Below are 20,908 nucleotides of genomic sequence, written 5' to 3'. Positions count from 1 at the left end.
TTTCCCTCTCTAAATCTATTCTTCCTCTTTCAATTCTCAGTCTTTCCCTCTCTAAATCTAATCTTTGCCTATATACTTGAATGCCCCTCTTTAATATCTGCCCCTGTTTCTCTCCAGATTTAACATTTCACAAACTACTTCATCATCATTGATTTGAAGCAGTTTGTTGCCAGGATCAGCACAGGCATGAGCTGTTGGGGCACGAGCAGCAGGAGCAAGAGAGGCAGCAGGGTCCAGAGCAGCTGGGTCTTCTGGGGAAGGAGGGGCAGCACAGATGAGAACATCTGTATCCGATGTTCCCTGGGAGATTTCCTGCTCCTGGGATTGCTGATATTGGTTCTCTCCCAGGGATGACTCCTCTTCCTCCACAATTGCTTTCATCTCTTGAAGACAACTGGCGATCTCCTCTAATAAATTGTGTACACTTTCTAAAGATATGGAAAGATAAAAATATAATAATCAGACATAATGAAAAGTGAAAGATTAAAGGCATATGAAAGTAAACATATTGGGGCCCATTTATCAAGCTCCAAACGGAGCTTGTGGGCCCGTGTTTCTGGCGAGTCTTCAGACTCGCCAGAAATAGAAGTTATGAAGCAGCGGTCTAAAGACCGCTGCTCCATAACCCTGTCCGCCTGCTCTGAGCAAGCAGACAGGAATCGCTGGAAATCAACCCGAGTATGATTGAGTTGATTGACACCCCCCTGCTGGAGGCCCATTGGCCGCGAGTCTGCAGGGGGCGACATTGCACCAGCAGCTCTTGTGAGCTGCTGGTGCAATGCTGAATACGGAGAGCGTATTGCTCTCCGCATTCAGCAATATCTTGTGGACCTGAGCCGCACTGTCGGATCAGGTCCACAAGACATTTGATAAATAGGCCCCATAGCTTTCATGATTCATATTGAGCTTATAAATGTAAGACAATGTATTTTATCATGCACAATTCCAATAGCTAATGTTATCTTAAAGGGATATTCCATCAAAGTTTTGAATTCACATGAATGCATTTCATTTTTAATGAACAGCATTTTCTTTTTTGCTATATACATGTACTAACAAAAGTTTTTTCTAATAAAAGCTATAGCTGTTTCAAAAGTGTATTTAAGTATTGACCGTTCACCAGCATTTTCATCACAGCACTTGTTAAAGTGAATGTAAATGAAAAAAAAAAACAGTGCCCGGTTTTTAATAATCCTATTAAAAACAGGGGCACTTTCATTTATCAAACTTTACATTTCACTGGTTTTGTTAAAATACTTACCTTTCTTTGTGAAAGCCGCTCTAGTGCTTCCCCCTCCTGTCGCAAGCCTCTTCATACATCAGAAATGACAATCCCGGCCTTCCTCTAATCACAGCGTTGCTTTAGGCAATGATTCCCCTGGGGGGGGGAACCTTGATTGGAGGATGCAGGAATTTCCGTTTCTGACATATAAAGAAGCTTGCTACGGGCTGGAGAATCACTGGAGCGGCTTTCTAGAAGAAAGGGTAAGTATTTTAACAAAACCAGTGAAATGTAAAGTTTGATGAATGAAAGTGCCCCACTGCCCCTGTTTTTAATAGGATTCTAAAAAAAACGGACACTCATTCCGCAAACTTTTCATTCTCTTTAAGAGAACCAAAAGTGCTTTTTAAAAAATGTTTAGACTATGTTTCTAAATTACTCACATGATATCAGCCCCACTGTTGCTGTGAGAAGCTTCAGTATTTAAAATGCTGTTGCACTGAGAATATCTATCACTGATTCACATGGACGTGCATGTAAAAAGTTACCAATTAAAAAGTTATACGTTTTAATTGAAATATAAGGTTAATGAGCGTGCTACAGCATGCAATTTGAAAGAACTTTATAAATAAATACAATAACTATTTTTTTCTTTGTTCTCTTGTTAGATTGTTTGAAATGTACGCTTAGGAGATGTTCCATGTTTTTTAAGCACTTAGGTAGAACTTGATGATTGTGTTTAAATGTAGCCAAACAATCATTAAGCAATACACAGGTGTATCAAAACCTGTGATTCCTTCTAAGCTTAAATTATTTTTCAAAAAAAGATAATAAAAGAAAGAAGAATATTCAACAATAGGACAATTGTTAATGTATATATCAAATGCATGGTCTATGTAAATGAGGAATCTTTTATTTTGACTATACTATTCTTTGAGATACTATTAAATCACAGATTATATCAACGATCAATGTAATTTAACATTCTTGTTTAATACTGTGATATATTATGGCATTGACTGTCCCTTTTACGTGAGCACACATAACATTAATATTTGTTCTTGTTTTTGTTACCTGTGCAGGAGATCGAAGATGTTGGAGGGTGTCCAAAAGTCCTTCGTACCTCAGCTGAAATAAAAAATGTGTATATACAGAGTTAAAAATCAATTTACAATCATACGAGTAAGAGCATTTTAATTAAATAAAATCCAACATTAAAAAGCATACCTGTTGTTCGGCCAATGCTTGCTGCTTCAGGGGTGCTGCACATAAGGTCAGGCTGTGTGGCTGCTGAGGGAAGCTGTGGCTGGACTAAGTATGGATACTGATGGCCATTGGTAGTGTGGCATCATCATCAGTGGCAGCAGCTGCAGCAGCAACACTGGTAGATGCTGGAAAACAGATAAATAAAAAAATGAGTACAAATATTATTGCATATAATATTGTCAATAAAACAAAAAGCCTATAATTTCAAACAAAATAATTTGTGACATGAAGAACGCATGTAATAGAACTTTAATTACCTGCCAACTCATCAGTATCATGCCCGACCAAATCCAGACCGAGCGTCATATTTGCCCCCAACTTCTCCATCAGTTGAGTCTTGTATGAAGAGAACTCAGCTGTATACGGCTCGCCACCGCGTGTAGTGTTTGTAGACTGTCTCTCCCTGGCCAGCTTGGCCTTCAAGATTCTCTTGATGTTTGAGAAACTTTTTTTACAGTGCTCCATCGATCTCGCATGAGCGCCTTCGACGACGACACTGCCAGCTATATCTCTCCAGATCTGTTGTTTTCTGGAGAGAGAGGTCTGTTGGGCGTTGGAACCAAAAATAAAAGCATAGCAATCCAAAACTTGCGTAACTAGAACCCTATTCAGTTAAAAATTGAATTGTATATTGCACCCGGATTTTGTCTTACCAGTCTCCACAGATGCCATATACAGTCCATGCCCCTTTTAGAGTTAATTAGTCAATACGTAAACAATCAGCCGTTAACAATTTGTTACAGTAGTAGCTTTATTGACGCAGTTATTCAATTCTTTTAGTACATCCTATTCATAAGCCTGTCACTGGTGATGCATATAATATTAAATGTACAGATAAATGTGATTTTTAAAATGAACTTGTTTTTATAAATATCTAAATATTGTAAACAATATTAACCTCTTGAAAAAGCCCGACCGGCGTTGGAGGAAATGCTTTGGGGAGTTCATAAGAAAAGACACACACCACTACACTGTTGATAGCGGAAGGCAGCCCTTGGAGGTCCGGAGGTGACCGGGTTAGCAGCAAAGACAGAACTGTTTACTCTGTGGCACATCAGCACATCGACAAAGAACAGGACTGATTCGATTGATATGCTCATAATCTTTTGACAGTTTGGTATGGTGATCGAGATTGGAAGTTTACATCTACCAGGATACCAAGACGGGCACAAGCTCCTAATCTAGAAAGAAAGTTTCTTCTGCCAGTGACTGCATATCCAAGAGGTGATACCCTTGCACAGCATTTCTGTATCATCCTTACCTCATTTGATTGAGGGTTGTCAAAGTAAGTGCACACCCTTAGGGGGACACATACCGGATTGGAAGAAGATTTAATCTGTAATTCCATTTGTTTGCTACTTTGTGATAATATTAAGGGACTGTACCTAGCTAGACCATATATAGGTCCCAGTTCTATGTACTCCTTTTAATAATATTTATTATACTGGTTACTATCACAGCCATTTTTTTTAAATTGTTTACAGTATTGCATTGTGTACCTATTGTCAGAATATTTGCGACACTCTGGTATTCAACTGTACATTGCTTACTTACCTTAATAGGCTTTTTTACTTTTACATCTTACTCTAACAGCGCCATCTCTATATTTCTTGTGTACTCATATCTTTTTGGGAGGTATTGGAAAATCCTCCGACTTTTTGGAGATTGGCAGCTTATATGAGATAATATGTGTATATAACGTATATAGGGGTATTTGAAAATTAATAGTACGTGCCTCTAATCCTTAGGAGCACTGTAGGGTTAGCTAGGAGGGTTTATTCCTAATAGCTTTCTGTCTTTCACATTATATATATGTATATATTCATAATTATATTTATATATATATATATATATGTTTAAATATATATATACACATATATATATACATATATAAATAAATATATATATATATATATACAGGGAGTGCAGAATTATTAGGCAAATGAGTATTTTGACCACATCATCCTCTTTATGCATGTTGTCTTACTCCAAGCTGTATAGGCTCGAAAGCCTACTACCAATTAAGCATATTAGGTGATGTTCATCTCTGTAATGAGAAGGGGTGTGGTCTAATGACATCAACACCCTATATCAGGTGTGCATAATTATTAGGCAACTTCCTTTCCTTTGGCAAAATGGGTCAAAAGAAGGACTTGACAGGCTCAGAAAAGTCAAAAATAGTGAGATATCTTGCAGAGGGATGCAGCACTCTTAAAATTGCAAAGCTTCTGAAGCGTGATCATCGAACAATCAAGCGTTTCATTCAAAATAGTCAACAGGGTTGCAAGAAGCGTGTGGAAAAACCAAGGCGCAAAATAACTGCCCATGAACTGAGAAAAGTCAAGCGTGCAGCTGCCAAGATGCCACTTGCCACCAGTTTGGCCATATTTCAGAGCTGCAACATCACTGGAGTGCCCAAAAGCACAAGGTGTGCAATACTCAGAGACATGGCCAAGGTAAGAAAGGCTGAAAGACGACCACCACTGAACAAGACACACAAGCTGAAACGTCAAGACTGGGCCAAGAAATATCTCAAGACTGATTTTTCTAAGGTTTTATGGACTGATGAAATGAGAGTGAGTCTTGATGGGCCAGATGGATGGGCCCGTGGCTGGATTGGTAAAGGGCAGAGAGCTCCAGTCCGACTCAGACGCCAGCAAGGTGGAGGTGAAGTACTGGTTTGGGCTGGTATCATCAAAGATGAGCTTGTGGGGCCTTTTCGGGTTGAGGATGGAGTCAAGCTCAACTCCCAGTCCTACTGCCAGTTTCTGGAAGACACCTTCTTCAAGCAGTGGTACAGGAAGAAGTCTGCATCCTTCAAGAAAAACATGATTTTCATGCAGGACAACGCTCCATCGCACGCGTCCAAGTACTCCACAGCGTGGCTGGCAAGAAAGGGTATAAAAGAAGAAAATCTAATGACATGGCCTCCTTGTTCACCTGATATGAACCCCATTGAGAACCTGTGGTCCATCATCAAATGTGAGATTTACAAGGAGGGAAAACAGTACACCTCTCTGAACAGTGTCTGGGAGGCTGTGGTTGCTGCTGCACGCAATGTTGATGGTGAAAAGATCAAAACACTGACAGAATCCATGGATGGTAGGCTTTTGAGTGTCCTTGCAAAGAAAGGTGGCTATATTGGTCACTGATTTGTTTTTGTTTTGTTTTTGAATGTCAGAAATGTATATTTGTGAATGTTGAGATGTTATATTGGTTTCACTGGTAAAAATAAATAATTGAAATGGGTATATATTTGTTTTTTTGTTAAGTTGCCTAATAATTATGCACAGTAATAGTCACCTGCACACACAGATATCCCCCTAAAATAGCTATAACTAAAAACAAACTAAAAACTACTTCCAAAACTATTCAGCTTTGATATTAATGAGTTTTTTGGGTTCATTGAGAACATGGTTGTTGTTCAATAATAAAATTAATCCTCAAAAATACAACTTGCCTAATAATTCTGCACTCCCTGTATATATATATATATATATATATATATATATATATATATATATATATATATATATATAGATATTTAGATAGATAGATATAGATATTTTTCTTTTTGGTTGTTAGTTTAATCATGAGTTTACAATTTCCATGCATTGAAGTTGCATAAACATTATGCATAATAGAATAAAAAACATGGTTCTAATGTTGACATACATCATTATATGTTTGCAGATTTATCGAGGCCAAGGGACAGGATACCCAGGTATCTAATGCCTGTCTGAATGACTACACCACAGAGCAACTGCTCCTCACCACCACTGCCTCTGACTCTGCTACAGATTCAGGGGGAGGAGAATCCAGGGGCATCTTCAGATGCCCCAATACAGAAGGTAATTTAACTTAATAACAACATGTTGTCATTATTTAACTGAAAAGAGAGAGTTTGAAAAATGTTATTTCATAATGCAGTTTAATCAGGGGTGTAGAGCCAGTGCAGTGCTTATTGCAGGTCTTAGCAGCTAACAGGCTGTATGCATCTGTGCAATGCTTAGATCAGCTTGTGATGTCTAATCATAAACTCTCAGTGCTAATGTATGTTAGCTACTAATTGCTAGCATTCTCTGCATTCATGAACCCGTGGAGTAAATAGGAAACGGACTCTTAAAAAGTTTCATTACTTGAATAATGGTACTTATTGTATGTTGTTGCATGTGAAGGGCAGTGATTGTTTCAAAGTATATTCTTCTTTCCCTCCCTTCCTCTCTCCCTTCTGTTGCTTTCTCCTTCCTTCCCTTCCTCCCTCAACTCCCTCCCTCCATCGACTTACTCCCTTCTTTCCCTCTCTCCCTTCTTTCTATAAACTCCCTCCCTTGTTCCCTTCTTTCACTCCTTTCTTTCCCTCACCCCTTTTCTATTCTCTCTCTCTCTCTCTCTCTCTCTCTCTCCCTTTCTTCCTGCTTTCCTTTCCCTCCTTTTTTTACTCCCCTTCTTTTCTCTCCCTTCTCTCAGGGAGAAAATGGTATGAGATGCATGCAATTCAACCCACCTGTATGCAAGTGTTTTGTTAGTCCATTTTCTTTTTAATTGTTATTTAAAAAAAAAAAATTAACACAATGACAGAAAAAAATATTAAGTGGAAAAATAAAGCCCTAAAACCTTGGGGGGGGGGACACACAGAATTTTTAGTGCCTAGGGTAGAACAAAACATAAATATGCCACTGAGTTTAATGTAAGTGATTGTGTTTTTAAAATCACTAATTTGCTTGTTGTCATAACAGTCTACAGCAATGATGAGATAATCTAGGACTTGTCAAATATTGATCATCCTAACAAAGATTTGTGTTTGTGCTTCTTCTCTGACAGCTGAAACTGAGGAATCCTCAGCAGAGGTGGGTGCCCCAGTACTCCGGAGAGTCTAAATGAGGAGGTGGCTGTTAATGAATGTAAGAATTTATCATATCATGTTTTGACACTTCTACATAATTTGTTTTCAGTTTTAAAACAATGTTGTGTATAATATAGGCCTTGACACATATTCCACATCCATAACAATGTTTTTTGTTTGTGCTTCTTCTCTGACAGCTGAAAGTGAGGAATCGTCTGAGTATGTGGCCACAGCGGCCATGTCACTGGAGAGAGCTGAAGAGGAGGTAGCGGCAACAGAAAGTAAGAATTTATCATATGATGTTTTTTAAATTCTATCTTGAAAATTAATTTTTATAACATATTTTATTTTGTGTTTTAATTACAGCTGAAGATCGGGGGACACAAACTGAGCCCTTCATGCCTCAGTTATTTATTAGACTCACCCAGGTGCTGCAAACAGTGCCCCGAGGGAAATTCAGGACGCTCAACGTGACTTTTAATATGTTATTTATTTATTTATTTTAAATTTGTTTTGTTTTGTTTTGTTTCTAAAGTTTTAAAAATAATAAAAAAACATAATTTATGTAAGAACTTACCTGATAAATTAATTTCTTTCATATTGGCAAGAGTCCACGAGCTAGTGAGATATGGGATATATATTCCTACTAGGAGGGGGCAAAGTTTCCCAAACCTCAAATGCCTATAAAAACACCTCCCACCTTCCACCACACCCACAACTCAGTTTAATGAATAGCCAAGTAGTGAGGTGTTATCAAAAAGAAGTAAAAAAAGCATAAAAAACAGGAACTGGAAATGTAATTGTGCTTTTATACAAAAAAACATAACCACCATAAAAAGGGTGGGCCTCACAGACTCTTGCCAATATGAAAGAAATTAATTTATCAGGTAATTTCTTACATAAATTATGTTTTCTTTCATGTAATTGACAAGAATCCATGAGCTAATGACGTATGGGATAGAAATACCCAAGAAGTGGAAGTCCACAGAAGAGTCACTAGAGAGGGAGGGATACAATAACAACAGCTATTTCCACTGAGAAATTAAATCCACACAATAATTAACTTTTTCTTAAAAAAACCTTAAATCAAAAGCAGTAGAATCAAACTGAGTCAGCTGCCTGAAGAACTTTTCTACCAAAGACTGCTTCAGAAGAAGCAAAATACATTAAAATGGTAAAAACAATAAAAGTATGCAAAGAAGACAAAATCACTGATTTGCAAATTTGATCAACCGAAGCTTCATTCTGAAAAAGCCCAAGAAATGGCGACTGAACTTAGTAGAATGAGCTGTAAATCTCTGAGGCGGAGCCTGACCTGCCTCCAAATAATAGTTAAAAATGGATATATAAGAAACTGCGCCTGGAATCTAATCTTAAAGCTCCTTCACAGGTAATCTTCCCTATAATTACCGTATACAATTACAAAGTGACAGAACAATATGGAGTAAAGGAGCGCTGTGAGCTAAATAAGATAGTCTGGAGACCTCTATACAGTTTTAACAAAAGTACATTTATTTAAAACATGAATAAAAATATATAATGCATTGGTATATGTTAGGGACGTCTCCCTGGATTTAAAATAAACAATGTTGTGTTATATAAAAACAATACAATATTAAGTGTTTTGGGTGATCTTTCTAAATAATTCCACCTTTCTAATTTTATTAACCTATTCCACCTTAGTAATATGGTGCCGCAGTTGTAGTGGCTTTTTTTCCTCAGTTTTGCTGTTTTCAATCACAAAGTAACAATGTCTCTCTTCATAATTCAATAAATTGTAAAAGTAACAAAGAAAGAAGCAAAAAAATTCCACCTTAAAGAAATCAGAGAAATCCACCTTTTTAAAGACACCTATCAGAACAGAATACCTATCAACCAATAAAAATGAAAGGAGGGCTTTTTAAAATGCCGGTGTAACAACCAACTTCATCCATCTTGATAAAGCCTATTGGCGAAACGGGTAGACGTTCTCTACACTACAAAGAACTGGACACCCATTAAACTCACCCTACTTTGAAAGAAGCAGAGGGAAAGAAAGTTTAAAACAAACGGCCGTTTGTGAATTCAAGTCCGAGTGCCCATACACGCGTTGGAGGCGTGCATCGCGAATACCTGTTTCAGGAGGCTGCCCGGGAAACACAGAACCCAAACTGCAGGGTTAAAAGTTGCTTCAAGCCGGCAGCATAAAAGAAACCCATACACGCAGGAGCGTGGTCCAGGTTTCGATACCAAAGAGTGTGGTCCAGGTTTTGATACCAAAGAAACTTGCTTTATACAAAGAGGAAAGGCAGAATACATACACCGGTAAGAAACATCTCAATTCCATCGGACACAGATGTGTCAGAAGACCCGGTAAGCCCATCCTTATACATAAATAGAACTATCTATATTACAGCCAAGTCTACAAGTTATAGAAAACACCAAAAGACAGTGTAAAGACAAGTGAATTACATAATTACAATTTATTGAATTATGAAGAGAGACATTGTTACTCTGTTGTTCGGCCAATGCTTGCTGCTTCAGGGGTGCTGCACATAAGGTCAGGCTGTGTGGCTGCTGAGGGAAGCTGTGGCTGGACTAAGTATGGATACTGATGGCCATTGGTAGTGTGGCATCATCATCAGTGGCAGCAGCTGCAGCAGCAACACTGGTAGATGCTGGAAAACAGATAAATAAAAAAATGAGTACAAATATTATTGCATATAATATTGTCAATAAAACAAAAAGCCTATAATTTCAAACAAAATAATTTGTGACATGAAGAACGCATGTAATAGAACTTTAATTACCTGCCAACTCATCAGTATCATGCCTGACCAAATCCAGACCGAGCGTCATATTTGCCCCCAACTTCTCCATCAGTTGAGTCTTGTATGAAGAGAACTCAGCTGTATACGGCTCGCCACCGCGTGTAGTGTTTGTAGACTGTCTCTCCCTGGCCAGCTTGGCCTTCAAGATTCTCTTGATGTTTGAGAAACTTTTTTTACAGTGCTCCATCGATCTCGCATGAGCGCCTTCGACGACGACACTGCCAGCTATATCTCTCCAGATCTGTTGTTTTCTGGAGAGAGAGGTCTGTTGGGCGTTGGAACCAAAAATAAAAGCATAGCAATCCAAAACTTGCGTAACTAGAACCCTATTCAGTTAAAAATTGAATTGTATATTGCACCCGGATTTTGTCTTACCAGTCTCCACAGATGCCATATACAGTCCATGCCCCTTTTAGAGTTAATTAGTCAATACGTAAACAATCAGCCGTTAACAATTTGTTACAGTAGTAGCTTTATTGACGCAGTTATTCAATTCTTTTAGTACATCCTATTCATAAGCCTGTCACTGGTGATGCATATAATATTAAATGTACAGATAAATGTGATTTTTAAAATGAACTTGTTTTTATAAATATCTAAATATTGTAAACAATATTAACCTCTTGAAAAAGCCCGACCGGCGTTGGAGGAAATGCTTTGGGGAGTTCATAAGAAAAGACACACACCACTACACTGTTGATAGCGGAAGGCAGCCCTTGGAGGTCCGGAGGTGACCGGGTTAGCAGCAAAGACAGAACTGTTTACTCTGTGGCACATCAGCACATCGACAAAGAACAGGACTGATTCGATTGATATGCTCATAATCTTTTGACAGTTTGGTATGGTGATCGAGATTGGAAGTTTACATCTACCAGGATACCAAGACGGGCACAAGCTCCTAATCTAGAAAGAAAGTTTCTTCTGCCAGTGACTGCATATCCAAGAGGTGATACCCTTGCACAGCATTTCTGTATCATCCTTACCTCATTTGATTGAGGGTTGTCAAAGTAAGTGCACACCCTTAGGGGGACACATACCGGATTGGAAGAAGATTTAATCTGTAATTCCATTTGTTTGCTACTTTGTGATAATATTAAGGGACTGTACCTAGCTAGACCATATATAGGTCCCAGTTCTATGTACTCCTTTTAATAATATTTATTATACTGGTTACTATCACAGCCATTTTTTTTAAATTGTTTACAGTATTGCATTGTGTACCTATTGTCAGAATATTTGCGACACTCTGGTATTCAACTGTACATTGCTTACTTACCTTAATAGGCTTTTTTACTTTTACATCTTACTCTAACAGCGCCATCTCTATATTTCTTGTGTACTCATATCTTTTTGGGAGGTATTGGAAAATCCTCCGACTTTTTGGAGATTGGCAGCTTATATGAGATAATATGTGTATATAACGTATATAGGGGTATTTGAAAATTAATAGTACGTGCCTCTAATCCTTAGGAGCACTGTAGGGTTAGCTAGGAGGGTTTATTCCTAATAGCTTTCTGTCTTTCACATTATATATATGTATATATTCATAATTATATTTATATATATATATATATGTTTAAATATATATATATACACATATATATACATATATAAATAAATATATATATATATATACAGGGAGTGCAGAATTATTAGGCAAATGAGTATTTTGACCACATCATCCTCTTTATGCATGTTGTCTTACTCCAAGCTGTATAGGCTCGAAAGCCTACTACCAATTAAGCATATTAGGTGATGTTCATCTCTGTAATGAGAAGGGGTGTGGTCTAATGACATCAACACCCTATATCAGGTGTGCATAATTATTAGGCAACTTCCTTTCCTTTGGCAAAATGGGTCAAAAGAAGGACTTGACAGGCTCAGAAAAGTCAAAAATAGTGAGATATCTTGCAGAGGGATGCAGCACTCTTAAAATTGCAAAGCTTCTGAAGCGTGATCATCGAACAATCAAGCGTTTCATTCAAAATAGTCAACAGGGTTGCAAGAAGCGTGTGGAAAAACCAAGGCGCAAAATAACTGCCCATGAACTGAGAAAAGTCAAGCGTGCAGCTGCCAAGATGCCACTTGCCACCAGTTTGGCCATATTTCAGAGCTGCAACATCACTGGAGTGCCCAAAAGCACAAGGTGTGCAATACTCAGAGACATGGCCAAGGTAAGAAAGGCTGAAAGACGACCACCACTGAACAAGACACACAAGCTGAAACGTCAAGACTGGGCCAAGAAATATCTCAAGACTGATTTTTCTAAGGTTTTATGGACTGATGAAATGAGAGTGAGTCTTGATGGGCCAGATGGATGGGCCCGTGGCTGGATTGGTAAAGGGCAGAGAGCTCCAGTCCGACTCAGACGCCAGCAAGGTGGAGGTGAAGTACTGGTTTGGGCTGGTATCATCAAAGATGAGCTTGTGGGGCCTTTTCGGGTTGAGGATGGAGTCAAGCTCAACTCCCAGTCCTACTGCCAGTTTCTGGAAGACACCTTCTTCAAGCAGTGGTACAGGAAGAAGTCTGCATCCTTCAAGAAAAACATGATTTTCATGCAGGACAACGCTCCATCGCACGCGTCCAAGTACTCCACAGCGTGGCTGGCAAGAAAGGGTATAAAAGAAGAAAATCTAATGACATGGCCTCCTTGTTCACCTGATATGAACCCCATTGAGAACCTGTGGTCCATCATCAAATGTGAGATTTACAAGGAGGGAAAACAGTACACCTCTCTGAACAGTGTCTGGGAGGCTGTGGTTGCTGCTGCACGCAATGTTGATGGTGAAAAGATCAAAACACTGACAGAATCCATGGATGGTAGGCTTTTGAGTGTCCTTGCAAAGAAAGGTGGCTATATTGGTCACTGATTTGTTTTTGTTTTGTTTTTGAATGTCAGAAATGTATATTTGTGAATGTTGAGATGTTATATTGGTTTCACTGGTAAAAATAAATAATTGAAATGGGTATATATTTGTTTTTTTGTTAAGTTGCCTAATAATTATGCACAGTAATAGTCACCTGCACACACAGATATCCCCCTAAAATAGCTATAACTAAAAACAAACTAAAAACTACTTCCAAAACTATTCAGCTTTGATATTAATGAGTTTTTTGGGTTCATTGAGAACATGGTTGTTGTTCAATAATAAAATTAATCCTCAAAAATACAACTTGCCTAATAATTCTGCACTCCCTGTATATATATATATATATATATATATATATATATATATATATATATATATATATATATATATATATATATATAGATATTTAGATAGATAGATATAGATATTTTTCTTTTTGGTTGTTAGTTTAATCATGAGTTTACAATTTCCATGCATTGAAGTTGCATAAACATTATGCATAATAGAATAAAAAACATGGTTCTAATGTTGACATACATCATTATATGTTTGCAGATTTATCGAGGCCAAGGGACAGGATACCCAGGTATCTAATGCCTGTCTGAATGACTACACCACAGAGCAACTGCTCCTCACCACCACTGCCTCTGACTCTGCTACAGATTCAGGGGGAGGAGAATCCAGGGGCATCTTCAGATGCCCCAATACAGAAGGTAATTTAACTTAATAACAACATGTTGTCATTATTTAACTGAAAAGAGAGAGTTTGAAAAATGTTATTTCATAATGCAGTTTAATCAGGGGTGTAGAGCCAGTGCAGTGCTTATTGCAGGTCTTAGCAGCTAACAGGCTGTATGCATCTGTGCAATGCTTAGATCAGCTTGTGATGTCTAATCATAAACTCTCAGTGCTAATGTATGTTAGCTACTAATTGCTAGCATTCTCTGCATTCATGAACCCGTGGAGTAAATAGGAAACGGACTCTTAAAAAGTTTCATTACTTGAATAATGGTACTTATTGTATGTTGTTGCATGTGAAGGGCAGTGATTGTTTCAAAGTATATTCTTCTTTCCCTCCCTTCCTCTCTCCCTTCTTTTGCTTTCTCCTTCCTTCCCTTCCTCCCTCAACTCCCTCCCTCCATCGACTTACTCCCTTCTTTCCCTCTCTCCCTTCTTTCTATAAACTCCCTCCCTTGTTCCCTTCTTTCACTCCTTTCTTTCCCTCACCCCTTTTCTATTCTCTCTCTCTCTCTCTCTCTCTCTCTCTCTCCCTTTCTTCCTGCTTTCCTTTCCCTCCTTTTTTTACTCCCCTTCTTTTCTCTCCCTTCTCTCAGGGAGAAAATGGTATGAGATGCATGCAATTCAACCCACCTGTATGCAAGTGTTTTGTTAGTCCATTTTCTTTTTAATTGTTATTTAAAAAAAAAAAATTAACACAATGACAGAAAAAAATATTAAGTGGAAAAATAAAGCCCTAAAACCTTGGGGGGGGGGGACACACAGAATTTTTAGTGCCTAGGGTAGAACAAAACATAAATATGCCACTGAGTTTAATGTAAGTGATTGTGTTTTTAAAATCACTAATTTGCTTGTTGTCATAACAGTCTACAGCAATGATGAGATAATCTAGGACTTGTCAAATATTGATCATCCTAACAAAGATTTGTGTTTGTGCTTCTTCTCTGACAGCTGAAACTGAGGAATCCTCAGCAGAGGTGGGTGCCCCAGTACTCCGGAGAGTCTAAATGAGGAGGTGGCTGTTAATGAATGTAAGAATTTATCATATCATGTTTTGACACTTCTACATAATTTGTTTTCAGTTTTAAAACAATGTTGTGTATAATATAGGCCTTGACACATATTCCACATCCATAACAATGTTTTTTGTTTGTGCTTCTTCTCTGACAGCTGAAAGTGAGGAATCGTCTGAGTATGTGGCCACAGCGGCCATGTCACTGGAGAGAGCTGAAGAGGAGGTAGCGGCAACAGAAAGTAAGAATTTATCATATGATGTTTTTTAAATTCTATCTTGAAAATTAATTTTTATAACATATTTTATTTTGTGTTTTAATTACAGCTGAAGATCGGGGGACACAAACTGAGCCCTTCATGCCTCAGTTATTTATTAGACTCACCCAGGTGCTGCAAACAGTGCCCCGAGGGAAATTCAGGACGCTCAACGTGACTTTTAATATGTTATTTATTTATTTATTTTAAATTTGTTTTGTTTTGTTTTGTTTCTAAAGTTTTAAAAATAATAAAAAAACATAATTTATGTAAGAACTTACCTGATAAATTAATTTCTTTCATATTGGCAAGAGTCCACGAGCTAGTGAGATATGGGATATATATTCCTACTAGGAGGGGGCAAAGTTTCCCAAACCTCAAATGCCTATAAAAACACCTCCCACCTTCCACCACACCCACAACTCAGTTTAATGAATAGCCAAGTAGTGAGGTGTTATCAAAAAGAAGTAAAAAAAGCATAAAAAACAGGAACTGGAAATGTAATTGTGCTTTTATACAAAAAAACATAACCACCATAAAAAGGGTGGGCCTCACAGACTCTTGCCAATATGAAAGAAATTAATTTATCAGGTAATTTCTTACATAAATTATGTTTTCTTTCATGTAATTGACAAGAATCCATGAGCTAATGACGTATGGGATAGAAATACCCAAGAAGTGGAAGTCCACAGAAGAGTCACTAGAGAGGGAGGGATACAATAACAACAGCTATTTCCACTGAGAAATTAAATCCACACAATAATTAACTTTTTCTTAAAAAAAACTTAAATCAAAAGCAGTAGAATCAAACTGAGTCAGCTGCCTGAAGAACTTTTCTACCAAAGACTGCTTCAGAAGAAGCAAAATACATTAAAATGGTAAAAACAATAAAAGTATGCAAAGAAGACAAAATCACTGATTTGCAAATTTGATCAACCGAAGCTTCATTCTGAAAAAGCCCAAGAAATGGCGACTGAACTTAGTAGAATGAGCTGTAAATCTCTGAGGCGGAGCCTGACCTGCCTCCAAATAATAGTTAAAAATGGATATATAAGAAACTGCGCCTGGAATCTAATCTTAAAGCTCCTTCACAGGTAATCTTCCCTATAATTACCGTATACAATTACAAAGTGACAGAACAATATGGAGTAAAGGAGCGCTGTGAGCTAAATAAGATAGTCTGGAGACCTCTATACAGTTTTAACAAAAGTAAAACATGAATAAAAATATATAATGCATTGGTATATGTTAGGGACGTCTCCCTGGATTTAAAATAAACAATGTTGTGTTATATAAAAACAATACAATATTAAGTGTTTTGGGTGATCTTTCTAAATAATTCCACCTTTCTAATTTTATTAACCTATTCCACCTTAGTAATATGGTGCCGCAGTTGTAGTGGCTTTTTTTCCTCAGTTTTGCTGTTTTCAATCACAAAGTAACAATGTCTCTCTTCATAATTCAATAAATTGTAAAAGTAACAAAGAAAGAAGCAAAAAAATTCCACCTTAAAGAAATCAGAGAAATCCACCTTTTTAAAGACACCTATCAGAACAGAATACCTATCAACCAATAAAAATGAAAGGAGGGCTTTTTAAAATGCCGGTGTAACAACCAACTTCATCCATCTTGATAAAGCCTATTGGCGAAACGGGTAGACGTTCTCTACACTACAAAGAACTGGACACCCATTAAACTCACCCTACTTTGAAAGAAGCAGAGGGAAAGAAAGTTTAAAACAAACGGCCGTTTGTGAATTCAAGTCCGAGTGCCCATACACGCGTTGGAGGCGTGCATCGCAAATACCTGTTTCAGGAGGCTGCCCGGGAAACACAGAACCCAAACTGCAGGGTTAAAAGTTGCTTCAAGCCGGCAGCATAAAAGAAACCCATACACGCAGGAGCGTGGTCCAGGTTTCGATACCAAAGAGTGTGGTCCAGGTTTTGATACCAAAGAAACTTGCTTTATACAAAGAGGAAAGGCAGAAAACATACACCGGTAAGAAACATCTCAATTCCATCGGACACAGATGTGTCAGAAGACCCGGTAAGCCCATCCTTATACATAAATAGAACTATCTATATTACAGCCAAGTCTACAAGTTATAGAAAACACCAAAAGACAGTGTAAAGACAAGTGAATTACATAATTACAATTTATTGAATTATGAAGAGAGACATTGTTACTTTGTGATTGAAAACAGCAATACTGAGGGGAAAAAAGCCACTACAACTGCGGCACCATATTACTAAGGTGGAATAGGTTAATAAAATTAGAAAGGTGGAATTATTTAGAAAGATCACCCAAAACACTTAATATTGTATTGTTTTTATATAACACAACATTGTTTATTTTAAATCCAGGGAGACGTCCCTAACATATACCAATGCATTATATATTTTTATTCATGTTTTAAATAAATGTACTTTTGTTAAAACTGTATAGAGGTCTCCAGACTATCTTATTTACACAGCGCTCCTTTACTCCATATTGTTCTGCCTCCAAATAAGCCTTGAAAAACAAAAGCTTTAACCAGGATGCCAAAAAAATGGCAGAGGCTTTGTAACCTTTTCTGGAACCAGAAAAACAACAGACTAGAAGTCTTCTGAAATCCTAGTAACCTCAATATAAAATTATAAAGCTCTTACCACATCCGAAGGATGTAAATAATTCTTATACAAATATCTTTAGGATTAGGACACAAAGAAGGAACAACAATTTCTCTACTAATGTTGTTCAAATTCACAACCTTAGGAAAAAAAGAAGTCCACAAAACAACTTATCTAGATGAAAAAATCAGATCAGACACACAAAAGAGAGCTGATAAATCAGAAACTCTTCTAGCAGAAGAGATAGTCAAAATAAACAACACTCTCAAAAGAAAGAGCCTGTAAAATCCTTAAACCAAATAAGACTCCATAAAGGAGAAATTAATAAATGAACAGGATTGATACAAATCAAAGCCTGAACAAAACAGTGAATATCAGGAAGTTTAAACAATCTTTCTAGGAAATAAAACAAAAAGAACAGATATTTGTCCCTTCAAAACAATTTGCAGACAAACTTATCCAAACCATCCTGAAAAAACTGTAAAATCCTAGGAATTCTAAAAGAATGCCAAGAGAATTTATGAGAAGAACACCATAAAATATAGGTTTTCTAAACCCGATAATACATGCTCCTTGAAACAGACTTATAAGCCTGCAACATAGCGATAAAAACTGAGTCAGAGAAACCCCTATGACTAAATACTAATCAATTTCCATACCTTCAAATTAGTAATTTGAGATCCCGATGGAAAAATAGCCCTTAAAACAAAAGGGCTTGCCAAAGAGAAAGTGGCCAAGGATGGCAACTGGACATCCAAACAAGATCCACATACCAATCCTGTGAGGCCATGCTGATGCTATCAGAAACACATGAGACTGTTCCAATATGATCTTGGAAATCACCCTTGGAAGAAAAAAACAGAGGCGGAAAGATGTAGCCAGGTTGCAAAACCAAAACATTGCTAATGCATCCACCATTTCCGCATGAGGATCCCTGGACCTGAAAGGGTACCTGGGATATTGAGAAAACACATCTGTATAGAGATACCACTCTCCTGGATGTAAAGACTGATGGCTGAGATAATCAAACTCCCAAATGTCTAAACCTGAGATATAAATTGTGGAACTTAGACAGGAGATGAATTCCACCTAAGAACGTATTCAAGATACTTCTTAATTGTTAAGGAACTGTGAGTCCCTATTTGATGATTGACATATGCCACAGTTTTGATATTGTCTGTATGAAAGGAAAATTAAAAGTTCTCTCCTAAAAAAGGCCAAGCTTGAAAGAGCTCTGAAAAAAGCACAGAGTTCTAAAATATCGATTAGAAACCTCGCCTCTTGAAGTTTCCAAACCCCTTGTGCTGTCAGAGACCCTCAGACAGCTCCCCAACCTGTAAGACTTGCATCCATTATGAATACAGTCCAGGAAGGATGAACAAAAGGAGTCTCCCTGAATAAAACGATGATAGTCTAATCACCAAAAGAGAGAGAGTTGAGTGCTAGGATTTAAGAATATCAACTGTGATATCTGAAAAGAATCCCTGCACCATTGATTCAGTATGCAAAGCAAAAGAAGTCTCAGATGAAAAGTGAGCAAAGGGAACCACACCCAATTCTACAGGTATGAGACCTAAAACTTCCATGCACATGGCCACTGAAAGGAATGTTCTAGACTGTAAGTTAGACAGGTTAATGCCAATTACAATTGACTTTTGTCTGATAAAGACAAGGTCATGAACACAGAATCCATCTAGAAACCAAAAAAGAGGTGACCCTTGTCTGAGGAATCACGAAACTCTTAGGTAAATTAAATCCTCTAACCATATCTTGAAGAAACAAAACTAGTTGATTCATGAGAGATTCCAATAAAAGAAAAAGATTAAACTAATACCAAGATACCATCCAAATAAGGAAACACCATAACACCCTACTGACTTATGACAGAAAGAAGGGCACCCAGAAAGATTCATTAGGCTGTCGCTAGACCAAAAGGAAAAGCAACAAATTGGTAAAGCTTATCTAAAAAAGAGAATCTCAGAATGAATGAAATAAGATATAAGAATAAACATCCTGTAAAATGGAGTGGACATGAAATTACCTTGCTGAACAAAAAGGCATAATAGTCCTTATAATCGCCAACTTGAAAGTTGAGACTCTAACAAAACAATATAAAGTCTTCAGATCGAAGATTGGACTGAATCATCCTTTCTTATTTGGGACAAAGAATAGAATTGAATAAAAACCCAATCCCTGTTCCTGCTAAAGAAGTGGTATAATCACTCCTGAAAACAATTCACAGAGTGTACTGAGAAAGAAAGAATCTTCCCATAGAAGGTCTCATTCTAAAAAATCTATTCAAACCCTAAGAACATTATAGATTTTGGACTAAGTTCATCCAAAAACAATTTAAGCTGCCCCCCACCAGAAGCCCTTGTTTGAGAACTGCACCTTCATGCAGTCTAATAACGTAATTATATAGCGTTTTTCTCCCAGACGTATACAAAAAACACTTTTTCAGTGCTTACACTCGGAGTTAAAGGGACAGTCCACACCATAATTGTTATTGTTTAAAAAGATAGATAATCCCTTTATCACCTATTCCCTAGTTTTGCATAGCCAACACATTTATATAAATACTCTTTTTACCTCTGTGATTACTTTGTATCTAAGCCTCTGCAAACTGCCCCCTTATTTCAGTTCTTTTGACAGACATCCATTTTAGCCAATCAGAGCTGGCTCACTGGATCTCCACGTGCATGAGCATAGTGTTATCTATATGTCAAACATGAACTAACACCCTCTAGTGGTGAAAAACTGTTAAAATGCCCTGAGAGAAGAGGCAGCCTTCAAGGGCTTAGAAATTTGCATATGAACCTCCTAGGTTTAGCTTTCAACTAAGAATACAAAGAGAATTAAGCAAAATTGGTGATAAAAGTAAATTGCAAAATTGTTTAAATTTACATTCTCTATATGAATCATGAAAGTTTATTTTGGACAAGACTGTCCCTTTAACCAAATTAGCAGCTGATAAAAACAGTTATTTTTACCCAAATAAATGGTACACAATAAATTGACCTCAGAAGGCCAAAGGATTGTATTAACCCTGCCGGGACATGAATCTATGACCCTTGGATCTAGAACAAGCATTTGTAGTCAGGACATTCACCAACTGATCTACATCACCGGACTAGGGCAGAATAAACTTTAAACCTCCAAAAATAGTGGAGATAGTAGAAATCAAACAAATTATTATCCTAACAAGCTAGAGATAATACAATATATTTGAAATCATAATAATAGATATAGTAAACATAATAAAATTATTACATCAGATG

The sequence above is a fragment of the Bombina bombina genome, chromosome 2 (assembly GCF_027579735.1).
Source record: "Bombina bombina isolate aBomBom1 chromosome 2, aBomBom1.pri, whole genome shotgun sequence".
NCBI classification, from domain to species: Eukaryota; Metazoa; Chordata; class Amphibia; order Anura; family Bombinatoridae; genus Bombina; species Bombina bombina.
Note: the sequence above shows the minus strand (reverse complement) of the source record.